Genomic DNA, 25,109 nt, shown 5'->3' on the forward strand with positions numbered 1-25,109 from the left:
CTTTTCTTTCATACATGTCATTCTAGGCCTACATGTACCAATACTACAGATTAACTTCATCTTCTTACAGTCATGACAACACAAATTAGATACAGACGTATTTCTCAAGAAGGCAGAAAAGGAATTCGAGGAACATTTGATGATCATAACCTTGACTTCCTAGAACTGGCTGACACACTTTGAATAAAGCGCTCAACGGCCAGATAAGTTGTGGCCACATGATGCACTATAATCTTCGGACTGGAAGAATCACTAAGCACACTGAAGAAAAAAAAAAATGTTGCCAAAATCTTTAAAATAAGTACGAAGATATGAAAGTAATGACGCTTGCAAAACGATAACTATGTTGACAAAAAAAAAGAAAGAAAGAATCAAAGCGTAAACATGCGTTCTAAATTGACTGCAAAAGATGTTGAAGTGGATGCCCCCAAAATGAATTTGAATGAACGAGTGCAGCATGTCCGTGATCACGTGACTATATCATTCTAAATTGAATGAACGAATAACGAAATGGTGCTTGTTTTACGAATTAGAATGAGGCTAAAGGTAATTTGAATGTCCCAAAATAAATTTGAATGAAGAGATCATAAAAGTGAACTACCGAACATGTCATCTACGCTAAATTTTGCTAAATTGAATGCAGCAATTGGACTCACGAAAGTGCGCAATTGGCCGGGAAAACCTATACTTTAGCTACTCTGGTTATTCTTGGTCAGTTTTGTAGACACTGCAAGGAACTGATAAAAAGAAGGAAGCCTTAAGGTGACAGAAGATGAAATGATAAACATCGGCATTGGCATCCCAAAGACTTTAGATGATATTCGTTACATCGTGTATGTATAAAGCTTGCAGTATGTCTACAAGTTAGACAAATAAAATGAATAATATCGAATGAAATCCAATCAAATCAGGTTTTTTTTCAAATTCGGAAGCATTACATTGAACGAGTTATATTTCTATCCAAATGATCATGATTACACACAAACATACACGCACACACACACACACACACACATGTATATAATTATACATATACATAATTTATATATGTATAATGGTATATGAGTATGATGTTAAAATTGTTTAACCCACGTTTACAAATTGCTAAATCTAGCCTGGTTATGCCGAAACGATGGTCTGCTTGCATTTTATATGCAAAATACTTTCTTGAATTATTCCAATGGACATTCTATAATTATAAGACATGATTAAAAATACATTTGGAACTATTTTCTATATGTTACCTCTTTGCTTCTCTCTTTCTCTCTTTCCTGTATATTCCTCTTTTTTTCAGTGTAGGGATTTTGCATATTCAGATATAGCGTACAGTCCATTGATACCGCGATATTTTCGTCTTATTTGAATTCTATTAATGTCTAAAGTTTGAATGTAAGTGTCGTCTATACCGGCCTGTACGTGGCGGCCCTCTCGCAGATCATTGGCGACCTCCTTGGGAAGCATGGAGGATAGAAGGCTATCGGTCTTCTCTTTCTCCCGGGCCAGGTCCCGCATCAGTGATCGCAGCTCCTCCTTCTTCTGCTCCAGCTCCTTCGCCAACTCCACCTGTGTTATAGCACCATTCAATAGCAACGTATGAATCTATAACCATCGGCATAATCTAGGAAAATGAAAAAAAAAAACACACAAACGTACTCTGTCTAGAAGTTATTTTTACAAGCCATAATGATATCAAGTGTTGTGGTATCCCCCTCCCACAGGAGGGAGCTTTTGCATTTTTAGAATTTAAATGCACTGATCTGGTACACTGTATGGGTGGAATTTTTTGGAAAATCATGAAGTATTTGCTATAAATGCAAAGTTTGCTTGCAATTTTCTATTCATGTTTTATTTTTAATGCAATCTAACCACATCATCATTTTTGGGCCACATCCCCAATAATAATGCGGGAGGCGGAACAAGACGATATACTTGCCCCCACTCCCTCCCTATCGACGCTCATGGAACGAAGTGATGTACGGATGGTAAAAGGAATGGCTCACTCAAATTGTTCACGAATATTTCTGCTCTTTATGCAATCGATTTATTTAATATTATCGAAGCAACTGAAGAGCTCGTTAAATCTTTGGTAAACTTTCCTCCTAGCTTGTTAGTACCTCAGCTATTCTTTGCTGGTTAAAGAGGATCAGATCGCGTGTGACGTCATGCGGTGCTATGTCAGAGAAGTGCATGTGTCGACTCTGTAACTCAGCCAGTGACGTCAGAACGGGCGAGCATAGGAAGGCGAATAGTCCGTTGGCCTCCATTCGAATCATTTGTCCTTAAAATGAAAGAAATAAACACTGAAAAAGACTGAATTACACGGAAAGCAATACCAAGAGATATGCTTTGTTTGTTTGTTTGTTTCTTTCTTTCTTTCTTTCTTTGCTTGTTTATTTTTTTGTTATTACAGTGTATCATCAGCCTGATCATTTTTCTGAAAGAAATGTTTTTGCATCCTTTATTACAACGATGGGAAGGCGTTATTTTGTTAGTTAAAAAGTGAGATCTACTGACCGCCTTTTTCGGACCGGAAAAAATGACATTCTGATTCAACTCTTTTTTTTCGTATTTCAACTTCGGCATGTAAAAGGCATGCCTTTTAACAATCATGTATGTGATACCTGCCACTTCTTTTCTCGCTCTCCGCAGTACTTAAACTTAGGAAGTATCACTTCATTAACTACATCTTCGCCATGCCGAAGTAATTTCTGTTGAGTCACACAAAACAGCAAAAGTTTTATCATGTCCAGAAGAAGAATATGGAGAAAATTACGAATTTCTAGAGATAATGTTTTGTGGGGGGTTGTGTGTGTGTGTGTGTGTGTGTGTACGTGTGTTTTGTTTTTGTTTTTTTGTTTTTTTTGGGGGGGTTTGGTGGTTTTTTTTTTGTTTTTTTTTGACGAAATAGCCACATTCTTCACAATCACGTGCGCGAATGAGACCAGATTGATGACGACGAAGAAAAAATCGCGGATAAATTTTACCCAGGATGGATATAAACATGAGTCAATCATAAATATTATATGACTTGAAATTCACGTATCAAAGTTAACTGATGTTCTCCGGCCTCTTTATTCGAATTATGTTAACTGCATTAAAGGTCGACTGTGTTCCTTTAATCAAAGAATACCTCGTAGTGTCAGATGTTTCGACGATCCATTCTTTCTACCCAGCATGCCCTGGCGAAGGGAAAGGAGGAAGATCATGTTTATGAAGAGACAAATGTTCTCTGACGTCATCTCGATCTCAGGATGGTGGAGCTCCATGATGTCATTGAGTTTGGCGCCCTCTTCGTTCACACGTGGACAAAATGTTTGCAGCTGCAGTTGGGAAATGACAGTATAATATTTTTGCGTAAGAGAGTAAGTAACAGCAGTGTATGATATACTCATAATCAGATACACATTCTGAAGCGCAGAAAAAAAAAACATATTCATTGCACCGCAGGAGCTCCTGATGTAGTACATATCAAAAGGTTTTGACTAGAATCACAGGCTTTAAATAATTCATAGATCGTCTTAAAGTGTGTACATCTATGTTGAATTTCGTAGGTGTATGGGATGATAAATCCCCTATTGGAAGGGGAAAAGCACATGCAAGTGAGTAAACTCGTAATGCTTTCTTTGTTGTAAGCCATTGTGTGTACAGTATCAACTTAAATTACGACATGGTTGGTCATTGCAGTAATCGTCCAGTCTTCTTTTCCATTAGATTATTTGTATCTTTATTGTTAATTTATAGTTACTGATATGAGAGGTGAATTATTCTCAATAGTGATTGAACTTACTTTTATACCTGCGTGCAAAATCTGCATCTGGCGGTCGAAGACAACATGGTAGGGAAAAGCTTGACAAAATGTTAGTCCATCCAACAGAATTCTAGAGAAAATAAGAGTGACGTTACATTGTTTGATACTTTATGGATTCGTTTCAGATGTCGAGCGTATGTATTTTCTTTCATGAGACTTGAGCATATTGGTAGAAGGCTTGTAGAACACATATAGAAATACATTTGTTTTCTTTAAACACGTTTCTTACCGGCTTTTCTTCAAATACTTACTGTTCATATGAACAGTTGGTAATAACAATGATTCAAACTACGATTGAATAGTACGTCAATTATATCATTTAGAAAATTGTTTAAAAATGCAACCACTTCTGTACACAAAATTCTGTCCAGTAACAAGCTATGTCATGAAATTACCACAACTGCTATGATAATCCCTCGGAAGGGGAAAATTCTAAAAACCTCAAGCGATGGAATTACTTAGAATATTCACCTAATGCTGAAACTGCACTTATTTCTCTCTGAAGGAGGATCTTTATTCTTGTTTTTATTTCTACGGACAAGAGTTTAAACTATTGAAACTTCAAATAGAAGCGCCCATTTTGTCAAACAAATCTGGCTTAGAAAGGAAACTGCATCTTCGTATTTCAGTGGAACAACCTCAGACAGAATCCTGTCTCAATTTTGATAAGGGTTTGTTATTAACAATGACATAACATTAAACTGAAAGTAGGCGAACACTGTAGCATGAACTTATAGTGCTTATAGTGACAACAATAATCTATTTATGATCTAAAATAATGTAAACCATATTTCTCGATGACTTTGATTGGCGGGTTTTTTTTTTTTCAGGTATTGTCTTGATATTGTATTGATATTCTAAACTACAAGTACAGCAGCAATACAAAGCAATCCACAACTTTCAGCGGCGTTTCCAAAGAATCTAAGTCCGTTATACTTGAGGACGCATGTCTCTTGGTATTAACTAATACTATTATTTATGTAATTTTCCTTATTTTTTCTGAATAAGGTTTTAAAAAGTCTTCATTCAATATAGTATCCGCGGAGCACGTCGTAGCTTACTTGTCAGGAACGACCGGTCGAAAATGTCCTCGCTTGCCAGCTCTGCTTGTGGGTCGTTGGAGTTCTTGGCCGTTGCTTTGTACCACAAGGTCCCGAAGGCAAGGAACAGAAAGAGTTGTGAAATGCCCTTTCCCGTCTGCCGGAACTCGGAGGCACTCCCTTCCTCTCGCTAGCTGTTTCTGCGGTGAGGGCGCTGCTCCATTTGGCGCACTGCTGGGACATCCATGTGGCAATAGGTCCCCGCTCAATGAATGTATGGAGGTGTGCCGGGTTCGGCTTGACACAGTTCCGTTGATTACGACATTCCATTCCTTTATAGAGCATTTAGAGAAAATTAATCCAAAAATCTTATATCAATGTTAAACCTTTCAAAGGTGCTTATCACCAGCCTACCATTGAGGAGTACCTTTGCTATATTGTTATCTATGTATTCCTACATATTCAGACTGAAATGTAATGTGATGAGAGCCTCTTTGCCAAATGTTCATGGACTACTGTTGTATCCATACATATAGATTAATGCGCAAGTTCACGAAATAGTAACAGAGCAATAATAACATTCATAAATCTAGAATGATTTTATGTTTTCATAATGAGCACAGCCCGTGATCATGGTGATGATACAGTACCGCAGGCGAAAATTCTTTACGTATTACAAGCATGCGTTTTTGTTTTGTTTTTGTTTTTTGTTTATTGGTGTGTTTTTTCATGTCTAAGAGTGTGTCATATTTGTTGTATAAATCTTTGGATTTGATTATCAGTAAGCATATTCTTTGTACAATTTCCATTCATGATCCAACACTATTTTGTGAAATCATGAATAATTGCTGCACAATGACAAACTCGTGCCATTTTCGTGACGAAATTGAAAGAACGTAATGATTTTTTAACAATCAGATACCTCCTTTTAAATGCATCCATTTTACAACACGCAATCCTAGAGTTTCTACCTCGTCTGAGATGTAGCCGCTTGACCCGAGGGGTGGTAGGTCGTAGTTGATGAACATGATGAGGAAGCGGTAGTGGTCCTTCTTAACCCCAAGGAGAGTAAGCTCGTTATGGTCCTTAATGTGCATCCTTATCTCCGTGTTGAAAATTATCCGGGCCACCCCTTTCACGATACCTGGCGATGTGGGTATTAAAGTTGCACTTTTACCATCTTTTTACGCCCTTCATTGTTTTCAAATTGTTTTCAATAAATAGAGTAAAATCACATGATATGAATTGTAGAAGTTTGAAGACAATCATTCCAAGAATACGAAAGGAAAGGATCTTTAAAGTTTATCATTTTTCACGAATGTCTTGTATGATTCGCAATTATACGTATTCAAATTGGCAACGGTGATGATGTCATCGCCTCACCAATATCCCATCAAACTGTAAACATACCGTCACGTGTTTTACTTCTTCTAGGAAATCAATAGCAATAACAAATACCATTCTAATACGTCATACCATTTCAGTCTGGTAAATTCGTATATGGTCAGAGCCCTGACAACATCCGGGTTTGTCTTACGCGCGCACACTCACCCAATACGATCCCACCCAGCTGGGGTCTGTTCGAATAGTAATGCAAGATCATGATCTCGTCCCCTCTCTCCTCCACTCGGAACGACGGCACCGTCATGTTGGGGTACATGGTCTTCATGTAGACGCTATGGAGGAAGTCCAGGTTGGCGAGAAAGTCGAAGAGGGTTCGCCCGAGTGTCCGAAAGAGGGCGTCGTAGCCTCGACGCATGCACCACAAGACCCAGTAAACGCCAAAGAGTTCCCATACCTCATCTGATGTGCTCCCTAAAGAATGTATAAAAAATGTGGATTCAATTCACGTCAATTCACTTCAATTCAATTCAATCAAATGAAAAAAAAAATAGCAGTCATGATGAAAATGGAAATTGATACCCCTACCCCCCCCCCCCCCAAAAAAAAAAAATATGCTTGTAAATGGGCCCTTTGAGTTGCCAGGGGCCCCTTTCATGGATCAGTGTTAGAGCATGCTTATAGTAAGATACCATCATGGAGTGTACATACATGTAACTTTATTTATATTATATAGTAATAGATCATTAGATAAATGATCACCAATTCTACTTTTACTCCTAATCCTGTAAAAAGAAGAACAAGAATGCCGCACGCTGTCCATGCATCAATTTGATAATTTCAAAAAGATATTCTGTACTACGAAAAAGTTCTTGTTTAAAAGGTTTACACAAAACATAACACTGCACATGGTTTTGATGGCATGACCCCTGCTGAAACGTGATAACGCATATCAAACTGGCGCATCTCTTTACTCATTTACCTTTTTGATTAAAGCAATACCCTAGTGATATGATCAAATCTTCTCCCGTTTTGTCTTTCATTTCATTCGGCGATACCGCCAACATTTTGCCATCGGAACAATATCAAAAGTTTAAAGTTGAAAAATTAAAACATAAGTTAACCTTATGAAAGGCATTCCCAAATTACTCGTAAATTACTTGTAAATTCATTATATGATATATGCTTGTATATTTCATTTATACTGAATAATATAACTTTTAAATTATTACCATCAACAATCTCCTTTCAGAGAAAAAAAGAATAGCATTCAAAATTAATTCTGTTGGTATTACCATAGGCAGACATTTGTCATGGTGTCAACACGTGTCGTATAGCTATGTGTCCTCTTACTATCTTAGTGAATTTGAATACGATTTGAAGAACAACTTTTTTTCTTTTTCTTTTTTTGCCAGAGCAATATATTCAAAAGATATACAAATCTTTAATCTTACTGTTTATCAACTATATTAGTACTATTTGGGGACAACTTTCCTATTGAAGGCCAAAGTAGATCATACACATTTATTGCCCCCCCCCCCCCCTAAAAAAAAAAATAATAATAATAATGATAATAATAATAGTTCCTCTAGTAAATCGCTTGGAAAATGTTCAAGATACACGATATAGATTTCTCTAAAAATAGCTTATACTTTGTTAATACATCATTATAGTAATGCTTTCCTCGGTATTCTCTCATTTCTTTTCATACAATAACAACTTGCATCCATGACCAACATGCATACATGCAACAATATCTTCTTACATGTTCCTAGGATATCACTAGCACATAAAGTATTTAGATATCATGGACCTGACAGACATATGAAATTATTACCGAATTCTCTCAACTTATAAAGCTCCTGACTCGATCTCTCTGAGATAGGAATAAAAGAAGTGCTATTGTATCAATGTATATCATGAATGGAATGTTTATTTTCTCATGTCCTAGTAGATCAAACAATTATTCCATTTATTCCTAGTAATATAAAGATTATAAACGATGTGAATAGTCAGAAAATGTAAAATGTGTAATTACAAAGGAATGACCGTTTAGTGGTACTAATCGTCTCATTCTTACCAAGCAGTTCAGCAGCCGCCTTTACGATTTTATAAGTGAGGGCGTCGGGATAGAGGTCATAGTTCACAAACTTGTCATCGACTTCTGCCTTCTGTCTAAAGACGAAAGAGGAAGGGAGAGGAGTGGCATTTTCATTTAAATCTAATAGTGTTTTTATTTCTTTGCAACAGAAATGGAGTACAAATACAAAGTATTCATTTCTAAATTATGATTATATTGTTAACGGTCTGTAAGAAATGCAGATCATAAAGTTTGAAATGCTGGTTATTGGAATAATGGTGATGATAATGATTATACTTATAGTTTGATTTACAGTCATAATTATAAAGACAACAATACTGCTGGCTAGTATAACTACAGTCAACCTCGTCTAGGTCGACCTGAAGTTGCTAATCGGGTAAAGTCGTAATTTTATTAAATCGAAGGATTTTCCGTGTCCATTTGGGTCCAACGTAACCAGCTTTTACTTTACTTCTGACAATGATGATGATGATTATGATGATAAAAATAATAGGGAGAAAAAAAAAAACATGATGAAAAGGCAGAAGAGAAGATGCGAAGGCACTGGTGACGCACAATTTACAGTTACCGACAAAATTAAATTTATACGTCAGTAAAAATCGAGTTTAAAACACGCACACACTTTAAATAACAAGGATGGTCGCACGTTTAATCAATCACAATAATATACTAATGGCATGTCAGTATCGAAAAGCTTCAGTTTCTATCATATTTGTTGTTCAGACCAGCATAACATTAATTCAATTAATTGGTATACCCTAGAGCATGATAATGCAAACCCGCCTGGCGTGACTAATAAATAGGAGAGAAAGAGTAGATTACAGAAACCGCTTTGTAATATCGTGAGTGTAGGCCTAATAGTACGCATCAGGGGGCATATTCATTTTTGATCGAACGTTTCTTTGACAATTTACGGAAGCTTTATGGCGCTCTGCTATTAAATTCAGATCATTCCGTGTGAAGAAGGGAAAGTCCTGTTTTGCATTTTTTTTTAAAGTGGAATTAGTCCTGGTATTTCCAAATCACAAAAGACAAACAAAAGCGTGCAGCTATGATCAACGTGTTTTACCGATTGGGTGCTTTCATATTAGGAAATTCCGTCATCTTTAAATTTGTATATATATATATATTTTTTTTTTTTGGGGGGGGGGGGCACTCGTATACCACTTCATTCCCTCTCTCGACAAGTTTGTAATTATTTACCGTATTGTCTCCCAAGCTTCGTCACCGTATTTCTCCAGAATCAAGTCCTTTGCGCATATGTTGATGATTCCATACTGCAAACAAGAAGAAAATCAGACATAATAAATCATTTATTAACGGATGGATGTATAAATGCGATATCCAATTCAGCTCATTTCAATTTCATTTAATTTGTTCATATCTTTAAACTCATCAACATGACCTTTCCATTTTTTTTTCTTTTACTACTGACCTCTACCACTTAAACTCAACTTTAGTATTGTTTTAAACTTCTTTACTAGTAGGTCCTGCATTTCATGCGTATGGTATGTGTTTTCAATCTTTCCTGCATTTACATGACATTGCATGATCCTTGATTGACACATTGTATCATCCCAAGAAAAAAAAAAACTTTTCAGTGTTATTTATTATTGCACAATATATCTTATGTTCAAAGTTTTTTATGCATTCCCGTGCTTTAATTTTGTAACGGAAGACACTCTGCGTTTGTTATATTATGTACACAAAGGCCACTGACAGACAACGTGTAAACAAAAAGAGCCACTCTGCTTGATAAAACAAGATTAAATGAAATAGTCAGGCTTTGGTCGAGGACGTTCTTCCCTTTTGTCCATCTGGTCTATCTCTTTTCCCACCCATAAACCATCTCCTTCCTCTCCTTTTTAATCCAACAAAACCGAGTATGGGGGCAAGAATAGATTGAAATGATATGTGAATGGTGACTTTTCCATTGAGGATGAACTGTGGGTTGTTTAATAGAATAATGCTTTATTGAATTGCCACTTTTGCCTCGGTGATTTGACATTTTATGTAGATCGACTTCGATCGATTTTAAGTGAATGGTATTCCTCTATAGTGGCCTCTTCGATGTACGCTTGTCTTTCCAGCAAGAAAAAAAAATGAAGAAATCAAAGTGTCCGGCAACCTACTGACGAATGACTGGCTAAATTCCAACACATACCCTACCTCCGGTATATCCTATGAATGCATTTAAACTGCCTGTCGATACACTGTCTCACGGTTTAATACATAACTCTTCACTGGTTCATTTGAATCATAATATGATTAAGCTCTCAATTTTTCAACATTGTGATTCCGTACATATACGTATGATACTTCGTCTTGAATTCCCAATCATTAAAACACTTTTTTTCTTTCATTCAGTCATTTATTTATTTCATTTTTTTTTTTCATTTTCAACAGAAACACATAAATACATTATATATAATGATAGAATTTAGTTTTTGAAACGAAAAAGTTCAAAATTGATAATACAATATACACTAAACGAAATTCGATTGTAAAGACTGAATAGAGTGATGACTATAAGTACAGGCAAAATACTTCTTTTCTATTTCACTTGTATTTATTGCAGATTACAGGACGGTATCGTAAAATTTTGACGACCATGCTGTGCTATTTCACATGATAACAACTGATAATTTTCATAGGTATGGAAAAGATCTTCGGGTTTCTTTTTTTTTTTCCTCCTTTTAAAATTATTAATCTTCTAGTCAGAGCTGAAAATTCGGAAAATGCCAACGAAGCTGCCCCTGGATGGTGTTTATCTTTACTCTCTTTTTCAAGAAGTCAAATTTAAAGGGATGGTACACTCTCGGTTGGATTGGGACTTGAGGTTTCCAATGTTTTTTGATGATGGCTTTTTGAGATTATGAGAAACCTCTTATGAAATATGAAAGAGCATATAATTCAGAGTTCAAAGTTTATTGATGAAAATTGGTACCTGAAATGGCTGAGATAGCAAAGACAAAGCGATCCAAACAAAAGATGTGACCCATCTGTTATTAGCATCTCTTTGTGTTACTTTTTTTGTATATCTGAGCCATCAAGACCGGTTTTCATGAAATAAACATGGAATTCCTCTTTGAATTGTATATATGCTGTGTAACATGTCATTATAAGTGGTTTCTAACCATCTCGAAAAAGTTAAACGGTTAAGTCTCACTGTACCAATACTATACCATCAATGTAATGTATGACCTTTAAGATAACATGGATAGATAGACAGCCAGTTAAGGGAGAGGAGAGAGAGAGAGAGATTACATAAGTATAGATGATTACAGATTGATGATTTTGTACAGTTGCGAACCCATTCAAGTTCGGTGACTATATTAGGCTTTGGTTAGTTTTGTTAGTTCAGCAGTTGTTATTGTGTATGATTACACTGCAAACTACGATCACTGCCTTTTATCGGGCTGTTTGTCATAAAAGTCACAACATACATTGTATTCCAATTCGCAGCAATGTCCTTGATTACAACAGTGCATTGATTGTGTGTAATTATGTGTATTCAAATGTTTTATTGCAATTGCATTTGGGGGAGGGGTGTTTTGTTGGCAGATGAAGAGGAAGGCATAGAATGATGTTTCGTGGATTAAAGTACAGCATGAGGTCAATCCTGATAAAAATAATCGCATCTAGAATTACGGGGTTCTGACAGACAGGACGTAAACTTGGTTAGTCCCACATGATGCAAACAGTGTAATTCCTTTATGGTGAGCAAATCAACCGTTGAGACAAAATCTCTCGTAATCATATTCCAGCCTTTTTTTCCCCCTCGAAATATTGATATTAGTGTTGAAAGCGCTCTGACCCGATCAGGACATTAATCGCATAAAGACGTTTCATTCACTCTGTGTTGCCACAAGACTAAACTGGCTATATCCATGCTTTTTCCTCAGTGGACTTTGTGTTTGGTTGTCAATTGTAATTTGGCGACCCTTTATTCACAGCAGACAAGGCAATGAGAACTTGCTGTCAAACAGTACAACACTGTTACAGGCATATGGGGGAACTGTGGTGAGCGTTATTTCATAACTCAATCATTCTTCTGAACCCCACATCTTTGTTTTTTATCGATCCAAACTGAAGATCAATGATCTGAAGAGACATTGCACTTTGTTCTAGAACATTCTTTGACTTAATTTATGTCTATTCGACATCTGGATTCAAATATTGTATTATATGAGTGCATTTATACTACATAATGTACAAAGTTGAATCACCTATTGAATTATTTTTTTCTGTTCATTTAATAAAGAGTAAGGTATTTGAGATTATTTTTTTTCTTCATTTTTTTCAGTCAATAACAAAAGTGTACTTGACCTCGTGGGTAAGATAAGCTGATAATTCGGCCTTACGCAGGAATTATTTTCACGTTAACTCAATATAAAATTGTGTGATTGACAGGTATAACTATGTCAACATGTCTTGTGCGCGCCAAATATCTATGACTTGCTTGAAAAGAAAATATAATGTGTCTAGCCGAGCAGGAGAAATAACAATAACGTGTTCACTAACAGAAAAAGAAAGTGACCTCGCAGGGAAAGGTGATTAAAGGGAGAACGGCAAAAGAAAATACATTAGACAAAGTCAATAATCCTCTATCCCTGCTCTCAAATTCGCTTGTGTCACATTGAAATCTAATACGACGGCAATGCAAATGGAAGCTCGGCCACGTATCAAGGGATATTTAAACCTGCCCTGCACAAAACGAGATCTCTTGTGTGAAAGATGAAAACTTTACGCCCTCGTACTGACAAAATGACTGAACGACAGGCTTATGCTCGCAATATCCTGACATTGTATGTAGTCAATGGCACGGCCACCTTGGTAACCACCGGAGCGATTTGAAAGCGATATTGTGTGTTATTTACATCCAAGACGAGGGAACATTAGACACTGTTAGATGCAAACAATATTCATGCATTATAATCTAGCTATCACTCTATCCTTTTCTCACTCTCCTCTCCATTTATCCTTGTATAATCAATGTAGGTGAATAAGTTCGTCAAGGCATCCCTTTTCAGTGTTTTCGTCTTTCATGTTACCATGATCACGGTTCTGTTGTTGCAAAAACCGATAAGTCCATATTTGCCAAATGGAGATATTTGCGATTAAAGGTCAAGAAAAATAAAGAGAATAATATAAAATGTTTGTTTCTTTGGCCATAACTTCAAAAATATACGTTTACATGTAGTGACCAATATATCATTTAAAAAGTATTATTTTGTACTTTATGACGGAGACCGTACTTCAAAATCTTCAAATATGGACTTATCGGTTTTTTGCGAACAAACTCTTTATTTGTTTTCTAAATGCTTGTAATGAAGAATGCAGAGGTAGTTTCGACCATTAATACGAAATAGGAAAGAATTTCTCACGTGATATTATAACAATTCATCTGTGTATATTCATAGAGTAGTAAAAACAGAACAAACATCAATCTTCAGCACTCCGAAACATTCCTTTACTTTAGAATTCAATATGTAGGGCTTACAGCTCGACCTTTGCATGTTGACCACAGTCAAATTTTTCTGATTTTTTTTCATTTCTTTTTTTTTTTTAGCTCATTCATCATCTTTTGGAATTTACCGTGGAGAATGGTACAGTTATAAAAAAGAAAGTAAAGTGATCGATATAAAAGGCGTAGGAACTAGTTCATTTGCTGCAGTAATTCTGATAAGAAGAAAGTAAATTCAAACAAAAAAAAATCATCATAAAGCAAAGAGCGACCCATAATTAAGATTGCGCCGATATATGAGCCTTGAAACACCTATTCAAGTCAAACAATGGATTGCCTGTCAGGTGCTACTGCACGGGAAAATTATACAAAATTTTATTATGAGACAATTGTAGAGAAGCGCAAAGATACTGAGACGGAAATTACGGTATAGGGGATGGTTCAAACGTATATTGTTCTCATTTTTTTTTTCTTTTGCACTGGTTCAAATGCAGAAACTGATCTTCGAAGACCAAGCATAGCAATAAGGAGGAGATTGCGAGAAGTGAAACAGATTGGCGGCCTTGTTTAATACTGTATCGTTATTACAGCGACATGAAATTATTTAAGCAGTAAGTAGATACCTTCTGCACACATACATAGTAAAACATGCATACGGTAGACAGTGGTATAAAGGTATGAGTAAATGCGAACGTGTGCCAATGATGATGCGTGATGTAATGTGAATGATGTGAGCTGCTGTTCGCGCACGCAACAATAGTGTGGCTTTAAGTAAGACTTGAGGTGTGCACATGATGATGAAATGTGCAAAGTGATCTCGGTGGAAAGAAAAAATGAGTTCGTCAAATATCAGCCAGAGATTCCATTAATGTTGTCACATGTTCTCCTAAGGGCAGAATATTTTCTCGAAAACATCCAGGTTAATGGGGTAGCAACGCGGAATAAAATGAGGGCACGCAATTTATATAAACATGCGCTAATCTCAAAGTATACTTCGATTATGCTAAAGAGTGAAATGACTGGGGATTTTGCAGTAAAAACAATGTTATACAGAAAGTTCTAACCACGGGGTTTGAAATGCTACCATGAACCCATCTTCTTTACTGGGCCATATGGGTCTTAAAATGGTATAAAATTATGATAACTATTTTTCGTCGTATTCGTATCTTTTCGTGGAAAGTCTCTGCGATTAAAACAGTTCAGACTGTTAATCTGTATCCCCAAACATAAAACGAAATGTCATAATAAAAATAAGTTTATGGTTCAATTCACTGGATGATCAGCTATATAGGCTTGTATGACTTTAATCGAACAAGGTTTGTCAAATGTCAAATGTTAAATCAATCAAACTAAGAGCATGCAAAGTGTACAATTCAATTCAATTCAGTTTCCATTCAAATTTTGGTTTATTTGTTGTTGTTGTTGTTGTTTTTTTAGAGCATATACATTTCATTTCTTTGGTAACAGAAAATAAGGTTTCGTAAGCAAGCTTTAACCATATTAACAACCTCAGAAGAGTATCACTTTCATTGTGGGACCTTGTTGTAACTGCACGTTCTCGTGAAAACTGAAGGAATGAAATGAAATAACAATACGCAATTGTCGATGCCCATAATACAATGAAACTCAAACATTTTATCTGTCCGTGCATCCCTGTATAGGATGTTCGTGCTTATGATAATTATATGACAATCGCATATCCTTACATGTCTTATTATCATCATCTTTCAATCACAGCAAGATAATCTGAAAAGTATTTATCACAATCGTGTTTGTTTGCTGAGCTTTACGGGAAGCTTTGGAATGAAGTAGACAAAAACTTTAGACTAAAGTATGTTTAAGAAAAGTAACGTTCATAGACAAAGTCGCGATTTCTGCGCAGCAAGGTCGGAAATAGAAAATGATTTTACTCAAAAATGTGAATCAGAACGCCATCACGGAAAGAAACGGTGGTTTTCAGTTAGGCACATTTTCTTTCTTCTGAATCACCACATCCAAGTGAGAATAGATAAAAAAACGCAATATAAGCCACATGAAAGTCACATAACAAGTCATAAAAGTCGCATCATCACCTTCCTGTTGACAGTTAGTAAAAGGTTAAATTCTGTTGATTTCGCATAACTACGCATACGAAAATGGTTTATTCATGAAACCTCATAATCTGTGCTACGTTGCATTGAAGTACGGAAAATAGAAGAACCAGCAAGCAAGCAAGCTTCTTGCAATTTTGATGCTATTAATGCAACATAACTCGCGGGAGAAGTATTCATTATTTCGTATCATTTGCTGATTAGGAAGACATAAGCCGACACTGGCCGAGGAATGGGAATGGGGGTTTGGATTTTTTGCCCCCCCCCCCCCCAAAAAAAAAAAAAAAAAACAACAACAACAACAACAACAACAACAACAACAACAACGAACAATGCAAGAAAAACAAAACATAATTATGACCGCCAAGAGTTCCACCCCGATATTCTTCCCAAAGGAGGGGGTGGCTCTCTATGGTGCATTTATACATCCATGACGACGATATCGCTACCCATTGGCTACGAGTGTGGGGAAGATTGTGCCACTACCTTAAGTGATAGTATCTATTAGCATGATTAATATTCTATCAATACCTCTCGTTTGCTTTTCTTTTTTTGAATAGGGTGGTATAAAAGGCATTCAGCAGAAGTAGATTAATTGATTAACTAAACAATCCTTTACATAACAATACATTCCTTGCCCTCCGACCAAGGAGTTTAATGCAAGATTATTGAAGGCATCTACAAACACGTTCGAAATTTTCGAAGGATAGTATGGAGGACTTGCCCTAGGTCGGGTTCGTACGTGTGACAAATGAAGGTTTATTTTCCCAAAGATTCTGTTTCAAAGGATAACAGCATGGCCTGGAAGAAGCTTTTCAGACCTCGAATCGTTGTTATGTAGACAAGGGTGCCCCCCCCCCCATCACCTTGTCACCTTGGCAACCTTGGGCAATGTCTTTTATTATCCTAATAAGCGTAACCATCTAATCAGCATGATGAAGTACAATAAATTATGTAATTTGTTGCTGATTTTGATCCAAGAAGACTACTACCATGAATGATACGATTTTTCAAGGGTCCGTATGACGAAGAATCAATTTTATTGGATCATTGGATCATATTCAGTTTCCATTTTCATATAATGCAGTTGTCTTGGATGTCATAATTAGCATAATGAGCCAATTTGCATACAATACTCTAGTAGACAGTACCAATCTGTACCATATTCGTGATATGGAAAAATTGAAGGGATGGTATAGTTTTGGTTGAGACTGAACTTCAGGTTTCTAACACTTTTTGGTGAGATAATGAGAAATCTATTATGAAATGTGAAAGAGCATGTAATTCCAAAAAAAAAAAAAATCAACGTTTATCTGATGAACATTGGTTTTGAATATCCAATAACTTTGACTACGGCCTACCGGCCTTATTGGCTTTTTATGTGTACACCATTTTCCATTTTACCTTTTGCCTATTGTAATCTGTAACAATCTAAGAATGTAATCTTGATGTTGTTGTTGTTGTTGTTTTGTTTTTTTATATGTGATTGTTTGTAAATTTTATCTTGTACACTGGTTGTTTAATGTTGTCTTTTGTGATTTGAAATAGAAATAAACGAATTGAATTGAATTAAATTGAAAAACAGAGCAATCCCCCCCCCCCAAAAAAAAAGGTATGACCTACCTTTTATTACAATCACTTTATTTTACTTTGTTTTTGGATGTCTAAGGACAATTAATGATTTCAAATTATTTTATATAACAGAAATAAAGAAAAGAGCTGTATGATTTTAACAAATTTGTATTCAATTAATATCCAAGTGCTATTTTGTTCATTCAAACATTTGCTCACAGACAGGGATGTCCAACATTTTGAAACTTCTAAATTTGTTTGCATTGTGATATAATGATTGCCCATTTTTCAAACCTTTGTGTATTTCTGTATGATTCTTCTCTTGAGTTTTTATTCGAATTTCTTCTTTTTTTCAATGTGTCTACTTTTCATGTTACACGTTTCTCAATATATTCACTATATATACAATAATCATTGTAAATCTGTTTGTAAACACACGCTTTGTATAATGTGTTCACGGCCTTGCTGAAAACCAGCTAACAGCTGAAAGCAGGCTTTTATCCGTTATGAAATAAAGTCAATCAATCAGTCAATATCTCAGCCATTCATAAACCGATTTTCATCAAATGAACTTTGAACTCCTATTAGAATAGTATGCTCTGTACTATTTCATATGTGGTTTTGTCTCCACTAATACTGTACCTTCCTTTTAAGTACAAGGAATGGTGCTTATCATGCAATCATAAAGTTGTTGGTTCGAGTCCAACCCAAGTTGGTATCCTCACATCTTTTTTTTCCTATTATGGGTACTGCTAAAACACTGAATAATGAGTGTTCAGTTAAGTCGATGAAAGGCCATTTGCCAATTCCTGCAATAAAACATCTCGATACATGTATCATTAATTCAAATTGATAAAAGGTGGGACAAAAGTTACCGATCTCACCTTATACGCAGTTATCGTAGTACTGTATTGTGCACATATCATATGCCTCTGTAAATAGGAAAAATGACAAATGCTAATAGATACCTGACAGGCTAGATAAACAATGGCAATTGAGTCCATTTATTGCGTATCACATAAATGCCAATTATCTCATATGCTAATTGTTGCTAAAGTCAATTATGTAAAATTAAAAAAAAAATGTCCAAGGTTGCCCAAGTGATAACAAAGCTATACCCATAAAGAACACAATTTAACAAGAAACGTTGTTACGATATTTACAAATGCATGCACACGTACACATTACACAATACACGACACATTGAGCCCCGTGACGTAACGTCGAACTCGTGCGTTGTTTTTACCCAACCTCGAACTAGTGCATGGACCGTTTTTGCTTAAAGGGATAGTACAGTATTGGTGGAGATGAGAATTGGGCTTTCAACTTTTTGCGAGCAAGAAAACACTTATGATGATAGTGTAGAGCATACCATTTTAAGAGGAATTCAAAGTTTATTTGATGAAAATCGGGTTTGGAATGCGATCATAATAAAGTGTGGGTCCCACACTTTATGAGAATCGCTCTTTTTTGGATATCTTAGCTATTTCAAAACAAATTTTCATCAAATAAACGTTGAATTCCTCATAGAATTTATGCTCGTTCATATTTCATAAGAGGTTTCTCATTATCTCACCAAAATTATTAGAAACCTCAAATTAGGTGTCAACCAAAACTATACAATCCCTATAAAGTATGTCGGACTCAAAAGCGTTACTTGCCTGATGTCAAACTCATGGGCTGTATGATTCGTGGACCTCTTTTTTCAATGTCGGACTCGTGAGCCGCATGACTCTTTGGTGTCGGTCTCGTGAGATGACCCCACAACCAATACACCACCAATGAACCATCAAGCCAAACGATATCTGCAACAGGGAAGGGTCGAACCCTCAATGTCCATTTTACGAGTCTACAGAGTAGCATCCGCTGTACCACAGCTCTCCAACATGTCTCCCTCATGCATACCCAGGGTTCTTTATCACTATTTCCATACTACACTCAAATTCATCGAGAAATGGTATTCAGTAGGGACATTATACCAATTATAATTTAAACAATGCAACCTCTATAATATCAGCAACAGTTACGAAGACAAAATCTGGCACACCGTCTACCATACTAAATTAGACGATATTTTTTTCCAAGGCTTTTAAGAGCGTGGATCACACACGAGTCACTTGTAAACCATTTTACCTTGGAGTTCTGAGTTGTCAAGTCAACTGGATATTAAGTTTTTCTGACGAAAATGGTATCACCGACGTCGGGCTTAATGAACCAAGACAGGTCCTGGATTCTCTTAAATCGACCAGCGGTGTCAACAAAGAGGACGTTCATGCCTGCTTTCATACAGTTTATTTCAAATATGATATATGCGAATGATCTCACATTTTATTGTGCTGTGTGTAATCATACCGTCCCCTCCGGTAACAGACAAAGCACTCTGTGAAAAAAGTCACATCTCGTGCACGTAAAAGATCCCGCTTCATTCATTCATCGCAAAGAGCAGGGTGTTTAACCCGGTGAAGTGGTTCCACCTCACATCCAGCTGGAACCCATGGATGACCAGATATCACAACTGAATATGGGCTATCCAGCCATCTTCTCAGACGGAAATTAAACAAACAAACAAACAAACAAACACTTGTACAAAACACGGTCGACTGGAACGGAATCATCCCTCTACGATAATAGAGTGTCATGGTTTTCCTTATCTTGGTTACTTCATCAGTGTTGCCACTGTCCAAGGATTCGAGCATTGGATCTCCGATTTAAAGTAAAGAGTCTTATCCACTCTGCCACAGTCCGTTTGTTTGTTTGTTTGTTTGCTTGCTTGCTTGGATCTAAGCTCACTCAACTACAAAAAAAAAATGGTCAGTCGAAGACAAAGTGTGACTGAAATAAGAGGGAAAAAATGCTGCACAAGGATATCTGCTTCCCCAAGCACAACCCTTGTTCTCAGAGATGTTACGCTGGAATGCAGGAATGTTTAATAATGTTTAACACTTTTTGGAGTGTTTATACAAGCTGATCTCATAGAGAACGCGTAAATTGACTATAGCGGTTGTCTATTACCTAATGCGTACTAGCCAGTACTCCATTCTCGACCTGTTCAGGATATAATCACTATGCACGAGGCCCATAGCGGAATAATGCGGCGCCACAACATGCGGTCCGGTGGTCTCACCATTAAACATCACTGCATGAAAGTCTCGGAGCGCATCCGGAAAAGAGAGAGAGAGCGACAGGCTTTTTTTCTAAGCAATGCTTACACATGCTACAAAAACGCACTCGCTTGCTGTAAACATCCCTCCCTCGAGTCCAATGGGTGTATAACACGAGGTATCCCAACAAAATACTCTAAATTAAAATGTCTTCCGAAATGCCGCTAGTCACCCGAATAGCTTTTATTCAAATATGTGACTCGTCACGTCAAAACAAGTCGAATTCTTCGAATATTCATATAACAAAATATTAGTTAATTTACTCTCTAAGCTTTGATTTGATGTATAATTCACTGCAAGACACGCCTTTACATCCAGTGATATTTCAGATCGAATGTGGCAAACATGGAAATTATATGCGACAACCAATTACGTAGAAATTCGCTTCTAAAGTTTGCTCCCGGTTTCTCTTTTTTTTTTTTCGAGATTGTCCACTTTCCGGGGCGAAAATTTTTCGTACATAAACTCCTTTAATAGCAACAATACATCTGTATGCTCACTTGAATCATTACAAATGAAAATTCACACCATGCATCAAACTATGTAGGTGTTATACTTTTTTAACTAATCATATTCAGTAAACAAACATAAAATCAACATCCCAGTAAGTGTCACATGTCAGTATTACAACAACAAAAATGAGTAAGTATGAAAACAATGAATTGTGGTGGCAGCTAAATATGAGAAAGGGATATAATTGATAAAACGAAAACGTTTCCACTCACCATAATGGAAAACGAAACAAGAAGCCGAAATCGTCTGACAAATGGTTAGCAGCAAATAAAAATGTCAACGTTAGACGGTGTTTGCATTGATTCTCGGAGTAGAACTGCAGTTGAATGTTTTCCGTTGCGTAGTTCACCCGAGCTGCCCTCAGTCTTTCCCCGACAAGCGCCGATCGCGGATTTAATCGAGTATGGAATGTTCGATCGATCCTACGTTGCCAGTCATGCCTTACTGTACGCTGCGTCAGACCTTATCGAAGGAAAGTTGATTGAAAGCATATAGCTGCGCTCATGCTGACGGAGATTGGGGGCCACTTGCCCTTTTTCATGTCTTCTTCTTGGTATTCCTTAGGTGTTTTTTTTCCTCGTTTTTACCTCGAAAAAAAAAAAAGAGTTGTGCAGTTGATTACCATTTCGATCTGAAACGGCGAATTGAAAAAGGTCTCTTTTGCGCAAGCTCAGTTAAGATTTCTGAGAACATCATTGAAATCTTTTTGTTGCAAGGAATATAGCAATTGTCTAATGCCGATTGAAACGTTAGTAACAAAGAATTTCTTAGTCCTTATTATTTTCATAATACATTCAGTTCCCTTACAATCGTTCTATTACAAACATTCACAATGTGGTTTCTTTAAGCGTTCTTCTTCGACTGTTTAGTATCAAAATGGCAACCATTACAGATTAAGATAAATTATCCATCAAAATAGCCATAACTTTAATGCTGGCCTTGGAAATAATTGTGTGATTATATATTCATATCTTTCATCTAAAACTGACATCAAAATTGTATTGTCTGGCGCTTGTCCGAGAAAACTTATGAAGAAGCAATGAACACTATTTTAAAATAGATTCAAAGTGTTCGAATTCATTGATACATCTTGTTCCTGTTTCAACTGTATTGTCTAATCTCATTATTTAAGGGCATTCATCAGTTTAGTCCAATACGCACAAAGAAGGCAAAAAAAAAAAAGATATTTTTAGCGTGCATTACAATATGCTATATATAGGATGTTGGTTCATGGATCATTGCTAACTGCCTATTAATCGGACAAGTTCTTGAAAGTTTGCAACAGAAAGTATGTTTTTCTTCAGCAAATTGGCAACTCTATATCGTATTGAGTATCCTACTTTTGAAAATGGAATGGCAAAATAAATGCATAAAACCTGAAAGAGAAAGGAAATATGTCTATTTATATAGAAAAAAAAAGAAACTTAACAAAAAGGGTGTTGCTAATCCAGGAATCAGTTATATCTTTGGGGATATAGAGGTTTTTGATAGGACTCTGCAAGTGAAACAAACACTTATTTGATGCTGAAGCATGAAAGAGGAAAGAGCCGATTTTATTCCACGATCTGTACTTTAATACAAACAATAGCAAGATTATTTGGAACAACTATGATTGAAAGATCGCCAGAGTGCCAACTAATTACAATCTGCTTTCCAGGATTCAAAGGGTAAAAAAGACAAAATATTCTGTAAAGAAAAAAAAAATGGAACCTCCCCGTGATGCATAGCGCCCTCAATTGCATGCCTAGATAATGCGTTCCTCGCTGAGACCACAGTGGGATATTTTGCCACAGACACGTGAAAAATATTTTGTTGACATAAAATAGAAAAAAAGAGATTATCATCGCAACCGTGACTTTCCTTTAGATTTCTCACTTTAGTGACATTTTGTTTACACCGCTGATATATATTATCAATAATGTATATGTGCAAGTCTTTTTTTCTTTCTTTTTTCCCCTTCCATCACCCATATCATTTTGATTTCATGTCAGTTGACATCGATTAGTTTTATTTTGTTTTATATTGCTGTCTCGTGTATTTTCTGAGGGTTCCATATCGTACAAGCTTTGCTTATTGGGAACCTCCATTTCCATTCCCATCCTTAGATAACTTTTATTATATTATGCTTTTTATTCCTTTATAATAATAGGGATTGACATTAACAGTGGCTCGGGAACATTCTGCTAAAAACAGACAAAAACACGACGAGGCTGTGTTGAAGGATTTTCCTAAACATTTCTCTTTCCCATTCTTGAGATCGCTCTCTTCCTTCAACTTCTTCTTTTGGTTTGTTGTTTTTGTTGTTGCTGGTGCTGTTGTTGTTGGTGGGGTTTTTTTTCCTGAGTTTGCGGCCCCTGCCGGCCTAGTCAGTAGGCAAGACTACAAAACTCTATGCAGACGATCCCGTGTGAAAGTCATCATAATAAATTCACCCTTGACGAACCACTCATTACTCTCAGCTGTACATTTTTCATGAATATCACTACTTTGGGTTGGTGTCTCGCTATTAAGAATTCAAGGGTTTTTGACAAGCATTGGCAACGAGTAAGAAAATGGAATTCTTCTCCAAACCATTTCCGAGTACATCCATTGTCATCGTTACTGCAAATACCTCATATTTATACTGCCGGTAACGATTTCTTAAATTGTAATTGCACCTCGTTCTTAAAGAAATTACTTGATTCGCACGTATTGGAACTATACCCCTGCAACGCATATACACTGTAGAAGCGAGTGTTTAAATGTGAATTATTCTGATGTAGGTCAGTACTATAAGGTATAATTTATTTGATTTGTTCGCCTTTTCATCCACTTTTATTCCCTCTTCCCTTCCTTTGCTTCTTTCTTCTTTATATTACTTTTTGTACTTTAGTCTCTCCCTCTCTCACTTTTTTATCAATGCATCTCTTTTCTCTCGCACACACTCTCTCTCTCCCTAGGATCCATTCTCCACCACTTTTTTTCCTCGTTTCTTTTATCTCCCTCCTCTCTCATTCTTTTCTTTTTTCTTGTATATTTTTTGTGTGTGTGTATCTACCATTATGGCCGTCGTCATTTCGCAGAAAGAAACCTAGCTTATATTCTTATCTACTTTATTGTCTCTCCTTTTTCTTTTTCTTTTTTTTTTGCTACTTTGGTTTTTTTCGTCTAAGAAAGTTATGTTCCAGAAGACATTTTGTTTCACATTTGAGCATCAATGTATTCTGTTGACATACAGTTTTTTTTTCGTTTTTTTTACAGATACCTAGATTTGCATTCAGCGTTCCTTACATTATTTAGATCTCAACAAATTCGATTTAATGATTTTAAGCTCAAAGTATTCCCACAAAAAAAAAAAAATCCTCCAGACATCAACAAAGGCATGGAAATCCATTCTTTCGAAAAGTCATCGGCAGAAGTAAAACTGTAAGGGGAATTTTTTTTTTTTTCTACGTACTTGGATGCAGTCGAGACCTTTTCTCCCCTTTCGCTGTCCTTTCAAAAGAATCCATTATCAGTTGGGAGTGAACAATACATAGATTAGTGTCTCCAGTTTTTTTGTGTTTCTTTTTCCTGTGGCAGACAAAGCTATGCGGCATAGGTACAGTAGCTTTATCCATTAGAGTCTAACACGACATTCATAATCGATCATATTGGTATTTTTTAACCTGTTCTATACGAGAACCTGATGGCCTGTTATTAAGTCTCCCGGGATTTCAGAATTCATTATCCATCCATTATCGGTTGGGAGTGAACAATACATAGATTAGTGTCTCCAGTTTTTTTGTGTTTCTTTTTCCTGTGGCAGACAAAGCTATCCGGCATAGGTAAAGTAGCTTTATCCATTAGAGTCTAACACGACATTCATAATCGATCATATTGGTATTTTTTAACCTGTTCTATACGAGAACCATGGCCTGTTATTAAGTCTCCCGGGATTTCAGAATTCAGCATGGAATAGGTTAATGCCGCATGTTATCAGGGAAGAGTATGGCAGGTATAAAAATAGCGTTGTCATCAAGGCATCGATTTGTGCT

The 25,109-nt window shown here is 36.3% G+C and overlaps 1 pseudogene; it reads right to left on the reverse strand.

The window, feature by feature from the left end:
- Nucleotides 1-25,109, reverse strand: part of LOC139730097 (guanylate cyclase soluble subunit beta-2-like) — a 41,679-nt pseudogene that overhangs the window by 2,817 nt on the left and 13,753 nt on the right.

Source organism: Diadema antillarum, unplaced genomic scaffold, assembly GCF_040938485.1.
Source record: "Diadema antillarum isolate AM-2024a unplaced genomic scaffold, OU_Dant_1.0 seq00000291_RagTag, whole genome shotgun sequence".
NCBI lineage: Eukaryota > Metazoa > Echinodermata > Echinoidea > Diadematoida > Diadematidae > Diadema > Diadema antillarum.